Genomic DNA, 17015 nt, shown 5'->3' on the forward strand with positions numbered 1-17015 from the left:
GAAGCCTGTAGAAGTCTTTGTGCTGAATTTGTTAAATGTAAAGAAGGTCCAGAATATTTGTCTGTTGTATGTGTAAATGAGATGTTTCTCGGAAAGCTTCCTGAAATTTTAAACGGGATAATCTATCAGCTGTAACATTCAACTTTCACGGTATGTGCTTTGCTCGAAAATGAATATTGAACCGTAATGACACTAAAACCAGTCTACGTAACAATTTCATTAAGGTCTTATCCCTACAAGATTTTTTATTGATAACCTCTACAACAGCCATATTGTCTGATAAGAATAAAACCTTTCTATTCTGAAATTGAACAGACCATACCTCCAATGCCAGAACAATCGGAAACAATTCTTTTACACAAATTTGATAACCCTCTAATTCAAATGGCCATTGACTTGCAAACCATTGTGACTCTAAAACAGCTGAAAATCCCTGAGCACCTGAAGCATCTGTGTACAAGCTAAGATGGTCTGATGGTACCCAATCACTGTCCAGAAATACTGACTTCTCATTGAAGCAGTCAATAAACGTTGCCCAAGTTTCTAAATGAGCCCTAGATTCCTTATTCAATCTAATGTAAAATTTTGGATTTGTTAAGCCAAATGTTAAGTTTATCAAACGACGAAGAAATGTTCTACCTGGAACAACAACAGAGCACGCAAAATTTAAAAGACCTATAATAGATTGCATGTCTCTCAATGTGACCTTTTTGCACCTTTTGAATAAGTTCAGTTTGTCACTTATTTTCTGGATTTTATCTAATGGAAGACGACACTCCATTTTTATAGAGTCTACTTCAATTCCATAAATCACAATTTTGGTTGTAGGTGCCTGAGTTTTCTCCATCTTAATTGGTACACCAATTGACTTGCAGAGAAATAAAAAAAAAACAAACTGGCCAGATCATTGCTACAACATACTGAATTGGGGGGTCCCACAAAGAAAAAATCGTCTAAAATATGAGACATGCCAGAGACATGAAAAACATCTTCCATTACCCATTGTAGAGCTGTGCTAAATGATTCAAAAATTTGACAGCTACTGCTAGCACCAATAGGGAGACATTTGTCATAATAAAATTGACCCTGCCAAGTAAACCCTAGCAAATAATAATCCGATGGATGAAATTGGGATAATGCGGAATGCATCTTCAATATCCGTCTTGGCCATTAAGCAACCTTGCCCAAATTTTTGAACTAGATAAACTACCTGACCTATGGAATCATATTGCACTGCTGAATTTTCTTTCGGGATGTTTGCATTGACTGATTTGTTTTTGGGGAAGGATAGATCGTGAATTACACGAAATTTTCCTGTATTACCATTTGGAACCAAGCCTAATGGAGATACAACAAAATTATCAAATGGTTTGTATGAAAATGGACCAGCAATGCGACCTTTGCTTAAACCCGTTTGTATATAATTATCAATTATTTCTGGGTGTTCCAATGTAGATTTATGGTTTTGGGGTACACATGGTAGAGGAGCAGACGTACAACCTACTTTAAATCCATCTTTAAAGCCATTGATCAGGTATGAAGCTAGATCACTGTCATAATCAACTAGAAATCTACCTAAACTTTTTGGATTGACTGGGGAGGGGAGCTGGTCGAGTGATTGTTGAGGACTTAGTGGTTGTATTTGGATTTGACATTTGTTTTTGCTTTTTAACCCTACAATTGACTCTTGCATGGGAACCTGAGCATGATTGGCATTTGTGGGCAAAAGGGCAGGGGTTGTGGGTACATTGTTCCCCATTGTTGAATGCATAACAGAATCTAATAAATTTACTGCCTGCGTTTGCACGAAAGGGCTGCTAAAATTGATAATGACTTAATTCTTCGACAGGTTTTTGCCAGGCAAGTCAACTGACTCTTTCAACATACGAAAATTCTCATCGTATATTCTCCATGCTTTTTCTCCCAAGAGTTTACTCATTTCCCTAATAAAATAGCAATATTTCATCAGATTAGGAGCTTGGTCTGGGTATTTCTCTATATAAATCCCCATGAATAACAAAAAGGCGTCGGTCCATTGTTGAATAGATAATGGTGCTTTTGGTTTTGAGGACCCCTGCTGTACAGTTACTGACCCAGTTGAGATATTTAAGGATACAGGTTCCTCCCGACGCCGCAACAACATCCCTAAACCTATAAATTGGTTAGCCCATATCTTGGCTTTTAAACGTTGAGATGTTGCAGCACCGAGAGGAATCCCATCAGACAAAGAGATAACATTACTAATTTTTGATGTTGCTGGCTCACCTGCATCTTTTTGTAATAATGCATTCACTAAATCAGCAACAGTTGATGATGAATCCGAAGTGGATTGTTAGGACTCAGCTGCTGAGGTTTCCAGAGTCTTGGTCATATTACTTGTCGCTGGTTGTTGAGATGAGACATCAACTGAAAGAACTTCGTCCTCATTAACATTGTTTGTGACACACGCGTTCAAGTTCGAATCAACTAGTTCACTATTGTTGTTGTTGTTGAGGTTCAATGAATTGCCAGAGTTCTGAGATTGTCTGATAATGGCAGCCGCTAATAAGTCATAGTCAATTCTCTCATTGGGTTCTGCATCATTTACGAGCACTTTTGGAGATTTCCTTCTTTTTGCTGTCTGGTTCTGTGTCGATACTGAGGCCCGCTTAGGCATGGTTTACTCTGAAAATTATTTGCATAGAATAACGAAATGATACTGGCAGACGCGTCGCCCAGTAAAAAGGCGTCACTCTTTTGAGTCTATAAGGGACACAGACTCAAGGAGTTCATTCGGTGCCCCTCGGATAATCCTCAGGGATATTAAACATATGTCATATGTACAGTCTTCAGATTCCCAGTTTTGGTATAAAACCAACAGTTCATACAAAATATTGAAAGAATGTAAAGTTTCTATTAGAGATATATTCGAAGACTCATTTTCCGATCCCATGTCTTCTATTTCAAAATGTTCTGCGAAAAACTGCAAAACCTGTGACATTTTGATAACTAACACTTCTTTCACCAGTAATCTGACTGGACAGAGCTTCTATACCAAAACTTGGGAAAATCTGAACTGCAAATCTTCTAATGTTGTCTACGGAATAGAATGTAATCTTTGTGGACTTGTTTATGTTGGTGAAACCAAGGGATCACTCAATAAAAGAACATCAGGTCATAGATTTCAGATAAATAATGGGGGTCAGCAACTTTTATACAAACATTTTAATTTACCTGATCATTCTATTTTGTCAATGAAAGTTAGAATTCTGGAAAAGATTTACCACCACACAAACAGTCCATCACTGAGTACACCTTTCCGTAGACAACGAGAAGAATTTTGGATAAGAAAGCTAGGGACAGCCTTTTCCTATGGATGTAACGACAATGTCGATAGTGTTGGAAATCTTTCCAGTCCACAGTGTAACAATGTAAATGTGATGGGACTTTTTAACCATACACAGAGACGTAAGCGTAGTCATGGGCATCGGTCTTACAACAAACCTTTAATACACGATGTCTCTTTTGATTCATTACTACCTTACGTAAATCAACAGTTAGGTCTACATCATATTCGCACCAAACTTTACTCTGTCCCTTTGAAACTTTTAAATAGTCTTCTTGAAAAGGTCAAGGAAAGTGCATTTTTTGATTCCTCGACACCAGAATATAGGCTCGGATCTGTAATTATAGATATTGCAAATCATAGGCTTTTTAAACCCCCGCGTTTTACTGAAGAAAATGCAGCTAAAACAATCCGTTTTTTCCTTAAACTTCAATATGCCAACAAAGGAATTGACGCGGTTAATATAAGTAATATTCTTAATCACAAAAGGGTCCAGTCTTGTATTCCACCATATTTCAAGTTAAAGACTCCACCTTGTATTTCCTACAAATATACATCGACTATTGCTTCCAAACTTTTTAATTACAAGAAAACTTTACAGGGCCTGGATATCGAATATCTGAAGCATAATCCTCCATCGTGTTCATGTTCTTCTTCGCCCTATAACTATAGTCCTGCTAGACACGTTATTACTGGTGACGTAAATATAGTTAATAATGAGGACCTTAGATCACTAATTTTAAAAGGTCCTAAATTTAGGGAACCCAGATCCTTCAACTGGCGTCGGAATTTCATAAATATTATGGATTCTGTAGAGGACTACGCCAGGCGATGGACCAGACATGAAAAAGAAGACCTTGACACTTTGTCAGAATGGATTAAATGTATCAGATGAATGTTAAAATCGCGCATTAAAAGATTGAGAGGCAATATGAAAACCATCTATCCTTCTGTATTCAATAATACAGAAGTGAAAAAAGAATTAGATAGATAACATGATCAGTACGTACTGGTCCCTGCTGACAAAGCAGGTAACAACATTGTCTTTGTTTGTAAGGCTCATTATATTAAATGTATTTTAGAGGAACTTGGATTTAATTCTACAAGTGGTAATCCAACTTATACTCATAGTTCCCTTTCTAAGGATGAAATTCTTCAAAATCATATGTCAATTTTGAATATTTTTAATATTCCAAACAACCAAAATGAATTTGAATTACCATATTTATATTGGATTCCGAAACTTTATAAAAATCCTTACAAACAAAGATACATAGCGGGTTCCAGTAAATGTTCAACCAAGCCTCTATCTTTACTCCTCACTAAGATATTAACAGTGGTGAAGGAGAAACTTCAAGAGTACTGTGCAACAATATATTCGAGAAGTGGTGTAAATCAGATGTGGATACTTAAAAATTCCAAGGAACTTTTGGAAAACTTGAAATCACAAGATTTTACCAAAATCAACAGCTTAAAAACTTACGACTTTTCAACTTTGTACACAACCATTCCCCACGATAAATTAAAGTCCAGGCTTTTTGATATCATGGACAGCTGCTTTTTCAATAAAAATGGAACTCGTAAATATACGTACCTTGTCATTGGTCATTTGCAAAATTATTTTGTTAAAAAACATTCTGATTGTTCACACAAGTACTCTGAAGTTGACATTAAAAAGATGCTTGAGTTTCTGATTGACAATATCTATGTGGTTTTCGGAGACCAGGTCTTCCAACAATCTATTGGAATTCCCATGGGTACCAATTGCGCCCCGTTATTAGCAGACCTTTTTTGTATTCATATGAAGCAGAATTTGTCCAAAATCTTGTACGTGAAAAGAAGAAAACACTTGCTGTGGCCTTCAACTCGACATTTAGATATATCGACGACGTATTGTCAATTAACAATGGCTATTTCCATTCTTATGTCGATACGATATATCCTGGTGAACTTGAGATAAAAGATATCATAGAGTCTGACACATCTGTTTCATATTTGGATATTTTACTTGAAAAAGACGTTAATGGTAATCTAACAACCAAGCTTTATGATAAACGTGATGACTTTAACTTTTCAATCGTCAACTTCACTTACTTATGCAGCAATATACCTTCATCACCTGCATACGGGGTATATATCTCTCAGTTGATTCGATACGCAAGAGCATGCTCTACCTATGTACAATTTCTAAAACGAGGTAAATTACTGACAAATAAGTTGATGAAACAAGAATATCAGCTGTCTCGTTTAAAGTCATCATTTCGTAAGTTCTATGGTCGATACAATGACCTTGTCAGCAAATACAATTTATCATTGAGTCAAATGCTGACTGACGTTTTTCACACTAATTGTTAGGCCATTATTTACACACTGAATTGTCGACGGATTTTTCCGTTATTTCCCGATCATGACAAGGAGCACACGGCGGGTGTGACCGGTCGGCAGGGGATGCTCACTCCTCCATGGCACCTGATCCCACCTCTGATGTTTGGAGGTCCGTGTTTGCTCTGCTCCTATTTTGTATTGATTAATGGACTTTTGAGCTTGAATACTGTTCGTTATCTCCATATATTTCATTGCATTTATATTATTACTAATACTTTACTCATTAAAACTTAAATACCATGCTGCTCCAAGTACATCAACTTTAACAAGCTTGAAATTAAAAAGGGGGGCTTGATATATCCCCATCAAGGTATCCCTATAAATTCTTCTGTCAAAACTCTAAAACATCAATTTACTTCCTGTATCATGTAACTAATACTTTATTAGGCATTAACCATATGTCGTCAAATTTTTAGCACATTTACTATAACTTTGCACAATGTATTATAGCTATGATGTTAACCTGGAAGCAGGATGGAACCTTTGTAGTATTACATTGTATCAAAGCATGAAATCAACTTTTAGTATTGCCAGGGCTTACACATTTGTGCAGGCAAATTATAGATACACAAACCTTTAAAGTGACAAGTATGACTTAGAAATGTAGTAACTTTAAAGTACATGTGCGAAAAACCTTGAATTTTCGAACATGACGAAATTTCTTAGAAGCAGGTTTGTTTCAGAATATGGACTTTGAAATGTTAGGAATTCTGTACATAAAATCTTAAAAGCAGGTTAACTACTAGCTTAGAACTATCTGTACATGCCTAAATACTTAGAAGAAGGCTTATATCAGTATATACTTAGAAATCCTAGAAATTCTGTATATTCCTGTCTTAGCAGCAGATTGATTGTATTTAAAAACAGTGAAATTCTGTACTAGAATATATTTCTTAGAGGGCCTGTAACAGTGATGTTCCTTATAAAGAAATTCCTTAATTTCTATTAGAAACAGGCCTGTCAACAATGAAAAATTTTAGAAAATTACTTCAGACTGAGTCAATTTAAGGCTTTTAAATTAAATACAATGAAAATCTACTTCTTTAGGCCTGAACCCATTTCAAAAACACAATCTTAACATGTTATAATAGATAACTGGCCTTGAGTTTCTGCAGACTATTATGGACTGCATATTTTATGCTCCTGAGGTATTTCACCATAGGTGCTGGGAGGTTGTCATTAGGAACATCCTGTAGGTGAACCCCGTCGCGCCCCAGGTACGACAAGTTGGCCCAAAAACCCCTGTGCTTCCAAAAATGGACATGATCCTGATTGGCAGTTAACTGATGCAATTGTACATTGATTTTCATTACTTCATCGTTGTAACCAAATGGGGATTTTCGTGGGTCCCGGCGTAGTAATTGTTCGATTATCACATTTTTCACTGCCCAACCATACACCAGAAAGTTTGCATACGACAAAATGTCCTGAGCGATCACAAGGGCTGGACGAGTAGTTGCATCATTTCCCCCGATCTCCAGAAAACACAATGTTCGGACTGCCGGAAACATGCTCAGGTTTGGCGAGTTAACCAGTCCACGTACCGTTAAACCACCTTGACCCCGAAAACAAACATTAATTTGATTTTCATCTAGACACAAGTTTTTATACACAGGCTTTTGTAGTATAAAGCGTTCCAAACGTTTTCACATATGAATGACCGATAATACCCACTACGACAGGATCACCCATGTTGAATCAAAAACTGGTAAAAACCGGTTTCCTAATGTCAGTACCTCGGGTGCGGATGGTCAATATTATCCCAAGTAAAATATCTAATGTGCGTTAATCCTTACACTTACTTTTTAGTGATACCGCAATTTTGTCAAGAACAAATCCTCCCGCTTACATACTTCTCAATGTATCTAAAGTTCACGGCCAGACTTTAACTTTCCAAACAATTAATCTGCTTGTGTACATAAAAACGCCCTTCTCAATACAGGGTAAAACAAAAGTGACATCCCACGTGATCATTATGCTGAAATTTCATTGGTTATCAATTGGGTACGAGAACCAATAATTTAGAAATAGTGTAGTATCTGTGTTACTGTTCCGTGGTACGACCTACTGATGATGTTACGTCAGATGGCGGGACAGTCGCTCGGACATCTTTCAGCGCCAGGATGTCAAGCAGACCAGACGTGTTTCAGAGACGCAGTCGGTGAGTCGGCCCCGGGCCAGAACCTGCAGTGTTATCCTGTATTTGTACATAGTTGTTAATAAATATATTATAAGTACACACCCCCGGTAGTAACTTCACTGGCGCCCAATTCGCGGGGCCCGGTGCTAGATTCCCGCACTGCTGTCAGTTTGGATTTTTTTCTTGGCATTGTTTTTAGCCGCCATTTTTGGTGCTGAGAGCACGTGTGATATTTGCAAAATTTTTCTGATTCCGATGCAATAATTTTTTGAATCAACTGGAATTAATTTGTGTAGATATTTATTGCAAGTGATTTAGTGATTTTGTAGACTGTTATTTATTTGAAAATTATTTTGTACAATTCTATTATGGATATGTCCCTGGAGGAAGCCGTGTCGGCTTTAGGTCTGGGTAGTGACCCGGCTGTCACGCGGTCAGACAAAATCACCCCTCACACTCCCGGTAGGGTGGGGGGATACCCCGGGGAGGGGGTTATTCACCATACGCTTATAGCTGGAGTGAGCATTTTGCCTCCCGTCACACACCTTTTGCTCAGTCAATGTCAGGTCACATGGGAGGGGGGTTGCCCCTGGGGGGTCCCTCTACACCTATGCCCGGTCTTCACTCGGTCATCCCCTGTGGGGAGGGTAGTGTATTACATGGAAAGTCAGGATAAGAGGTAAGGTTTGCCCAGCCTCAATTTGGCTCACCAGGGATGATGACCAGTGATTCCCTGGAGGCCTCTCTAGGTAGCCCGTGAAGGTGTGGCTCACCTGGTAGCACTATGGGTTATAGCCCACCTAAATATGAATATAGGGAGGTTCCCTTGAATTCAGGATCAAACCATCCGTATTCCTTAGACCATGTGCGACCAGCTAGTAGAAGCCACCCTGTCCCTGTGGGAGACACAGCTAACCTGGGGGTCTGCTACCATGGGCTATAGACCAAGCCGCTTGGGTGAGGTTGTACCACACCCACTTGACCCGCCCTTCCGTCCCATACACCGTGTGTAAGTTAGCAACCCGAGTGGCCTGTGAGGCCCGCACAGCTCACCTCCGAGTATGATCGTCAACATATGAGGCCCGTAGATCCTGTAGGGCTCACCTGGGATCATACAGAGCCAACCTAGACTAGCAGATTTTGGTGCGCCCTCTCTCCCTGGGGATGATTTGCAACCCCGGAGCTCAATGCCACGCACTATATCTGCCCCAGCCCCTGTAAATGTTGGAGTGTCCCCAGCGCTGGTTCATTCACAAGCAAATGCTTTAGACACTGGTGTGACTGCTGCCAGACCCCAACCTACATTATTGTATGCTAGTTCCTCAAGCACACCTTACCATGCGCCCCCATCAGTGTACATCCATCCTGGGGGTAGGCATGCCCAACCCCCCGTACCCGACCATGCTCAGTCTGTGTTTTACCGAGGTGAGAGTACTTTTGCCACACTCCATGGTATGGCTATGCCAAGTGCACTGCAGCACCATAGTGTTCCTGTGTCAATGACTTGTAGTCCTGCCAATCCCGATACCCCAGCCTGCCATTTTGGAAGGGAGGGGGAGAGGATAGCACATGTTCACCCTAACATGTATGGGGCAGCCCTTCCGGGATACTATGCTAGTCAGTCATTCCCGGGTAACCAGGCTTGTAACTTAAGTACACCAATACATTATGGCTCACCTGGTTACCAGGGCACCACACCATACCCAGGTAAGGCAGCCACTGGGAGTAAGCCCCGGTAAAAGGACCTTAGGTATGATGGTAAAATCAGCTGGAAGGCATTTTTGCACAAGTTCGTTAGGTTATCTCGCAGCCAGCTGTGGAGAGAGGAGGAGCAGCACGACCAGTTTTGTTTTTCCCTTGAAGGGGCAGCCAGTGAATACTACACCTTGCTGATAGAAACCAGTAGCCAGCTCTGCCTAGGTGAGATCTTGCAGAGATTTGAGAAGCGCTTTGGCTCCTCTGTCCCCGATCTCACTCATCAACTCAACTTCCAGGCTGCCAATCAGAATCCTGGAGAGTCACTTCGTCAGTGGGCAAACAGGGTGCTGACCTTGGCGACGCGAGCCTTCCCTTGTGTGCCGGACGTGCACACACACGCCATACCTAGGCTGTGTTACGGAGCTGAGGACCGAGACGCTGGCCTTTACGCGCTCGACGGGCATCCCAGGACCGTGGATGAAGCCGTGGAGCGAATGCAGTACTACCAGCACTCACGGCTACATAGGCCTAAGACCAAGAAAGAGCTGCGGAAGGTGATCTCCGATGAGGACGCCGAACAGGACGTTCCCGGGACGATAAATGTTGCTGCTGGGGAGGAGCTGGAAGCCCTCCGGAGCAAAATGGAAATGTTGGAACAAGCCGTTAAGCAGAAAGGATCTGCCCCCCTCCCAAAACCCCAGTGGACTGGTACCCCGCCACCCAGATTGGCAGAGTGAGACCCGAAGCCCACTGTGTGTTTTAAGTGTGGAGAGGTGGGGCATTTCCGTAGAGATTGCCCAACCCAAGCTGTCGGGAAGTCAGTAGCTACTGATGGGCCGCGGGGCGGAGCCCGGATGAAGGGACTCCTCGGTGAGAGATATCGTAGGCCTGAGACCCAGGAGAGGGGACCAAGGAGTGGAAGGCCTGGATCCCAGGGAGGGCTCTCCCAGGCAGTTCGATTTATGAACCCAGAGCAGTCCCCAGAGAGGACAGACTCGGAGGGTAAGGAGCAGGGGGCTAGTCAATCCCCTCCTGTATGCGGCGTAGGCGCAAGTGGCGCAGGCTAAGGGTCCGCTTTGAGACGCCCCAATCGCCGGAGCTATTCTCAGCTGAGGAGGAAGAGGCATCCTTGGACGAGGAAGTGGGGAAGCTTGGACCAGCTAGGGATAGGACTAGGAAGTTCCAGGGCTTTGGGAGGACCAAGCCTGGTGGCTCTGGTCAGAGGTCACCAGAGGATGAGGGGAATGAGCCCACTATACCTATTGGACAGCTGCGCCCATCTACAGGGTTTTCTGTTAGTTTACTTGTGCAAGGGTGATTGCTGTGGTTAACACAGGGGCTGAGGTCAGTGTTTTGTCGACTCTGGTTTATGACCAGCTAGAGCCCAAGCCCCCGATACGGAGACATGTTACTATGACTAAGGCGGGTAAGGATACCAAGTTGAAAGGTTTCATAGTGGGACCTGTGGTAGTGAGCATAGGTACACAGACTCACGAGGTTGACCTTTATGTCGCCACCTTGCAGGACCCAATGTTGCTGGGCATGGAGTTTCTTCATGCCCGGAAGGCTCAATTAGATTTAGAGCAGGGGACTTTGACCTTGGGAGGGGAGACCATAAAGATGAATTTTGGCCGAGCTGAGGAGATTCCGGAGGCCAGGATGACTTTGGCCCGGAAGGTACGAGTTCCAGGTGGCTCTGTTGTTTTATGCCCCTGGCGCCTGGATCTGAAGCTGACCGACTTTTTGGTGGTCCCTGGCATTGATATTCAGTCTGATGTGTTTCTTATGCCCCATACATACCATGTGGGAGGAGACAGTGCAGTAATCTGTGTAGTGAACGCTTCAGATCGGGATGTGACCTTGACGGGAGGTAGCCTTGTTGGTACTGCAGTGGAAGCTGATCCACACCAGCCTGTGCCCTACTGTGCCTGGATGACGGGGATCGGGGGGGGGGGGGGGGGCAGGAGCCACATCCCCTGAGGTGCCTGGATTTCTACAGGATTTGTTAGAGCGCTCCTCGGTGGATCTCAGTTTAGAAGACAGGGCCTTGCTGGCCAGTCTGCTCTCGGAATTTCAAGATGTATTTGCTCGGAGCGAGTTTGACTTTGGGAACTTCACCGCATTAGAACACGAGATAGATACCGGAGACGCACCCCCTGTAAAGGAGCGGATGAGACGTACTCCCATGTTCTTTGCTGGTGAGGAGGAAGCCCACCTTAAGAAAATGCTGGAGGTTGGTGTGATACAGCCCTCTATGTCTGAATGGGCCTCAGCTCCAGTTCTGATCAGGAAGAAAGACGGTCAGGTCAGATGGTGCCTGGACTACCGCCGTTTGAACAAGGTGACTCGGAAGGATGTATTCCCCCTGCCTTTGATAGACGAGTGCTTGGTCACCCTTACAGGGAATGTATGGTTTTCGAAGCTCGACGCCAACTCTGCCTTCCATCAGATAAAGATCCGTCCCCAGGATAGGAAGAAGACAGCATTTTTGACGAAGTATGGTCTGTTTGAGTTTGTGCGCATGGGGTTTGGTCTCTGCAATGCCCCGGCTACCTTCTCTAGGGCGATGAACCTGGTACTCAGAGGCCTTACTTGGAGTATTGTTCTGGCCTTCTTAGACGACGCCCTGGCTTTAGGTCGAGATTTCCTGGATCACCTGGAGAACTTGCGATCTGTGTTCATGCGTTTCCGGGAGTATGACTTAAAGTTTAAGCCGAAGAAATGCGAACTATTCCAAACCAAGGTTGAATTCCTGGGGCGGCGGGTACGCAAGGAAGGCATTGAGATGGGAGATGATTACATTGCTGCAGTTAAGGACTGGGCTTTCCTCAGCAACACAAAGGAGGTAGAGAGGTTCCTTGGGTTTGCTAACTACCATTGCTAACTATCATTGCGGTTTATGCTGAGTGGGCACTGCCCCTCTACAAGATCACAGGCAAGAAGCCCTTCGTCGGGCCCGGAGCAACAAGCACCTTTTGATGGTTTAAAGAGGGCCCTTACGTCTCCGCCTGTTCTGGCCCTCCCCATTCCCGATGGAGAGTTTATACTTGACACCGATGCTTCCAATGAAGTCATAGGGGCCGAACTCTCCCAGATACAGGATGGCCAGGAGAGACCCATATCTTATGGAAGCCTCAGTCTATCCCCGGAGCAGCGCAAGTACTGCACAACCCGGAAGGAGCTGCTGGCAGTTATCCGCTTTACCCGCCTGTTTCGCCATTACTTGCTGGGGAGGAGATTTATTGTGAGGACAGACCATCATAGTCTTATTTGGTTGCTTAACTTTAGAAACCCCCAGGATCAACCCGCCAGATGGATGGAAGAGCTCAGCCAGTATGACATGGAGATACAGCATCTGCCGGGGCGACGCCATGTCAACGCGGATGCCCTGTACCGGTTGCCTTCTAGTGCCATCTGTGCTGGAGCTGATGTCACCATACACCCAAGCGACTTACCTTGTGGCGGATGCCCGAAGTGTGTTAAGGCTCACCAGACCTGGAATGTCTTTGCAGAAGAAGTTGACAATGTGGCGCCCTTGGCCAGTCCTGGAAGCTGGATATATACGCCTAGCTCGGAGGTAGAAACTTTGGAGGAGGCAGTTTTAGAGTCTTAGGGCAATACTGAGGAAGCCAGTGACTTGCCCTCTCCCCCTGGACCAGCCCAACCTTCAGTTAGTGAAGTGGCCTATGGTTATATTTCTGGGGGATTGTTAGGTCGCATTGGTCATTACTCTCCCCTGAAAGTTGACTTTGATGATGAGGAATCAGTAGAGGGGCCTTTCCGGACCCAGATTCGCCTCGCTAAGCACCCCCACTTTGTGGCAGTAGTGGGCGCACCCCCTGACGATTCCGGTAGCTCGTTGTCGTTTGTGGGTTTGACCCCAGAGGAAATGAGTCTTTGCCAGTTAAGGGACTCGGAAATCAGTCAATTTCTTGACTGGTTGGACGATGATGTAGCTCCAGAGAAAGGTGTGATGTTCCTTGCGAGTCCCGCAGTTAAAAACTATTGGCTCCATAGGACGGCCTTCACCTTAGATCAGGACAAGGTCCTTTGGAAAGAGGTGGGGGAGGGGAGTGCGAAGTCTAGACTTTTAGTCGTCCCTGGGGAGTTGAGGAAGGAGGTTCTACGCCTGTGCCATGACGTCCCAGCAGCAGGCCACCAGGGCATTGATAGAACCAAGGCACGCCTGAGTGATAGATTTTTCTGGTATGACATGATGAGGGAGGCAGAACAGTTCGTGAGCACCTGTGGTCCTTGCAGCAGGAATAAGCATCCTCAGCGCCATGCCCGGGCAGAGATGATTAAGTACCATGCTGGCGCCCCTATGTAGAGAGTCCATCTTGATTTTCTGGGGCCCCTACCCCGGACTAAACAGGGTAATGAATATGTACCTGTCATGGTGGATCAGTTCACCAAGTGGGTGGAGTGTGTCCCTCTGCCCATTCAGACTGCTGAGGCAACAGCTACTGTTGCGGTCGATCAGTTCTTTGCTCGCTTTGGCTGTCCCTTCCAGATCTTTACCGACCAGGGTAGAAACTTTGAAAGTAAGCTCTTCACTGCAGTGTGCGACTTGTTGCAGATCCATAAGGCCCGCACCACTCCTTATCGTCCCTCGGCCAATGGCCAGGTAGAAAGGTATAACAGAACCTTGATGGATGCTGTGCGTTGTTATATAAACAAGGCCCAGAACTGCTGGGATGAACATCTTGCCCAGATAGCAGGTGCCCTGCGCTCTGCGGTCAACCGGAACACAGACTTTACTGCGAACAAGCTGATGTTGGACAGGGAAGTGAATATCCCTGTTGATCTGATGTATGCCCCACCCCAGAGAGACCCGGCTGTTGACCTTGAGGGCTACATAGTGAATTTGGAGAAGGTCATCCAGTCAGCTCATGAGACAGCCCGGAGACGTCTCCGGACCTCAGAGGAGCGAATGAAGAGGGATTATGACTTGTAGGTCTGTGCCAGAACTTACAATGAAGGTGACCTAGTTTACGTTCTTGACACGGCTACTGTCAAGGGGAAATGCAGGAAGTTGAGCCCTTCCTGGAAGGGACCAGGTATTATCTTGAAAAAGTTAAGTTCCCACCTTTACCGAGTAAAGACCAAGCTCACAGTGATGGTTGTCAACCATGATCGCCTGAAAAAGTGTGTAGATCGGGACATACAGTTATGGCTGTCCCGGTATCAAGAGAAGTTCAGAGCCCAGTCCCAGGAAGGTAGTGAGTTAAGCAGTGCTCCATTGTCCCCGGGGGAGAAAGCTCCCTCGAGTGAGGTCCCTGGACCTTCTCAATTGAGCTCACCCTCAGACAGCCCTCCATGTGTACCGAGAAAACGGGGGCGCCCACGTAAAGTGCGGTCGCCCTCTACCGAGTCCGCTAAGTTGTCAGATGGGGATCTGACGGACTCTGAGCTCTATTGTTTCTGTCGTAGACCGGACGATGGGGGGGGGGGGCTAATGATTCAATGCGACCAGTGTAACAGTTGGTTCCACGGGATTTGTGTGGGGGTCACTTCAGGGGATTTGTGTGGGGGTCACTTCAGAGGAGTCTTCCTCCCTGGATCAGTATATCTGCCCAGATTGTATGGGGGAACCACGGGTGGCTAACATTGGTGTTGTTCTGGAGCCCCCATCTTGGCACAGGGTAAGGCGGGTTACTCTGGCAGTTTTACAGGAATGGCGAGTGGGTCAGCTGGCTTTGACCCGCTCTAGCGTACCCTGCCAGGCCAGACTCTTTACCTGGGAATTATCCCGGACTCTAGGGCCTGGAAGTGTTTAATTGGGAGCGATCCCGGACCCCTTTCCCAGGAGTTATCTTGGGTGTGTTTTGTCTGGGGCTCGCCCCGGCACTAGTCGTCCCTGGGCAGTCCGCCCGGGTGGGCGTTAACAGTGCCCCATCGTTGTAGATGGTTCCGGAGCCTCCCACGCACTGTGGACTCCCGCCTTTCAAAGAAAACGGGGGGGGGGAGTGTAGTATCTGTGCGACTGTCCCGTGGTACGACCTTCTGATGATGTTACGTCAGATGGCGGGACAGTCGCTCGGACCTCTTTCAGCGCCAGGATGTCAAGCAGACCAGACGTGTTTCAGAGACGCAGTTGGTGAGTCGGCCCCGGGCCAGAACCTGCAGTGTTATCCTGTATTTGTACATAGTTGTTAATAAATATATTATAAGTACACATCCCCCGGTAGTTACTTCAATAGCTACATAATGGACCCTTAGGTTAAAAATAACTATAAAAACCGAGTTCCAAAAATAGATTCTAGATTAAAAATAGATTGTTTGATACAATGATGACATAAAACATATTATTTGACAATAATATTTCAATGTGTCATTTCCGGGGAGATAACTCTGCACTTTACAGTAAAACGTCTTTAATTTCTAAATGCGTTTAGATATAAAACATGTTAAGACATAAGTGTTTAGTTGTTAAACACAATACTATACACTTTTAGATCTAAACATGTAATAGAAGTGTTTATTTCCTAAACACAATTTTTACAGTGTATGAAAATTTAAATGAGCGGAAGAAAACGTTGAAATCAGAGATTTAAATGAAACTGTCATTTTAATAATGCACATGATTCACGTAAAACACAGAGACATTTAAATCTATTACACAATATGTGTCGATGCCAATAGTATATTTCTTTGGGATATTATGTTTTAAACAACTAAGAGTACTATAACTGAATTCTGTACGATGTTTGTCTTATTGATTTTACAATTCAGAGATTTTCATGGCATCTTCCGCAATTACATCTTAAATAGTTGAGGGTAAGTCTAAAAATTGACGATATATGGTACTATTATTTAAAAAAAAATTAAATTTTGATGAGATAAAATTAACTTTCATTTTCCCTAAAATAAATTAACATAACATTCCTAATTATCCATTCTGGCAACATTCCATCATAGGATCAATATGCAACGTAACACATATGCTCTGTATTGATAAACTGAAGAATTATGCTTTTGCAGCGAACTCAAATTGTGAATATATGGAAGTATTATTAATTCCTGCGGAAAGAAAAAATGGAAAGCTGTAACGCTCAAGTTCTGCTGAGTCGGTACGAGAGAGCGACATTTTTGACCAGTCATTATCACAAACTAGCATTGCACATCTTTCTCTGTGGACTCGGTCCACGTGAAATGACGTTACTATTGATACTATTGCAGGATGTACGCTCTAACGGTAAATTTTCCTCCAGAAACTTGTCAGCAGATAATCAAGAAAATCATTTAAAGGCATGGATGCTACATATAGTCATCAATTTCCCAAATGTATACCATTTTATATCTGCAATATACAATTATAACTCTAGAACTTCAAAAATATATAAAGAGCTTGCTTACAAACTTTTCAATGTCTGTGAAAATATAAGCGATTTCTTCTTAGTACCACTTGTGGTGTACAGAACTGACGCCTCAGAAAGAAGAAAAATACAATCGTATTTTGAAGAC

At 43.8% G+C, this 17015-nt stretch overlaps 2 pseudogenes; both read right to left on the reverse strand.

Moving 5' to 3' along the window:
• Positions 1 to 1571: 1571 nt before the first annotated feature.
• LOC133198161 (uncharacterized) lies at positions 1572 to 2656 on the reverse strand (annotated as a pseudogene).
• A 4136-nt stretch (positions 2657 to 6792) lies between these two features.
• LOC133198171 (uncharacterized) lies at positions 6793 to 7402 on the reverse strand (annotated as a pseudogene).
• Between the last annotated feature and the right edge of the window lie 9613 nt (positions 7403 to 17015).

Source organism: Saccostrea echinata, unplaced genomic scaffold (assembly GCF_033153115.1).
Source record: "Saccostrea echinata isolate AGI-Se365-2 ecotype Australia unplaced genomic scaffold, CSIRO_AGI_Sech_v1 ptg000001l, whole genome shotgun sequence".
Classification (NCBI taxonomy): Eukaryota; Metazoa; Mollusca; class Bivalvia; order Ostreida; family Ostreidae; genus Saccostrea; species Saccostrea echinata.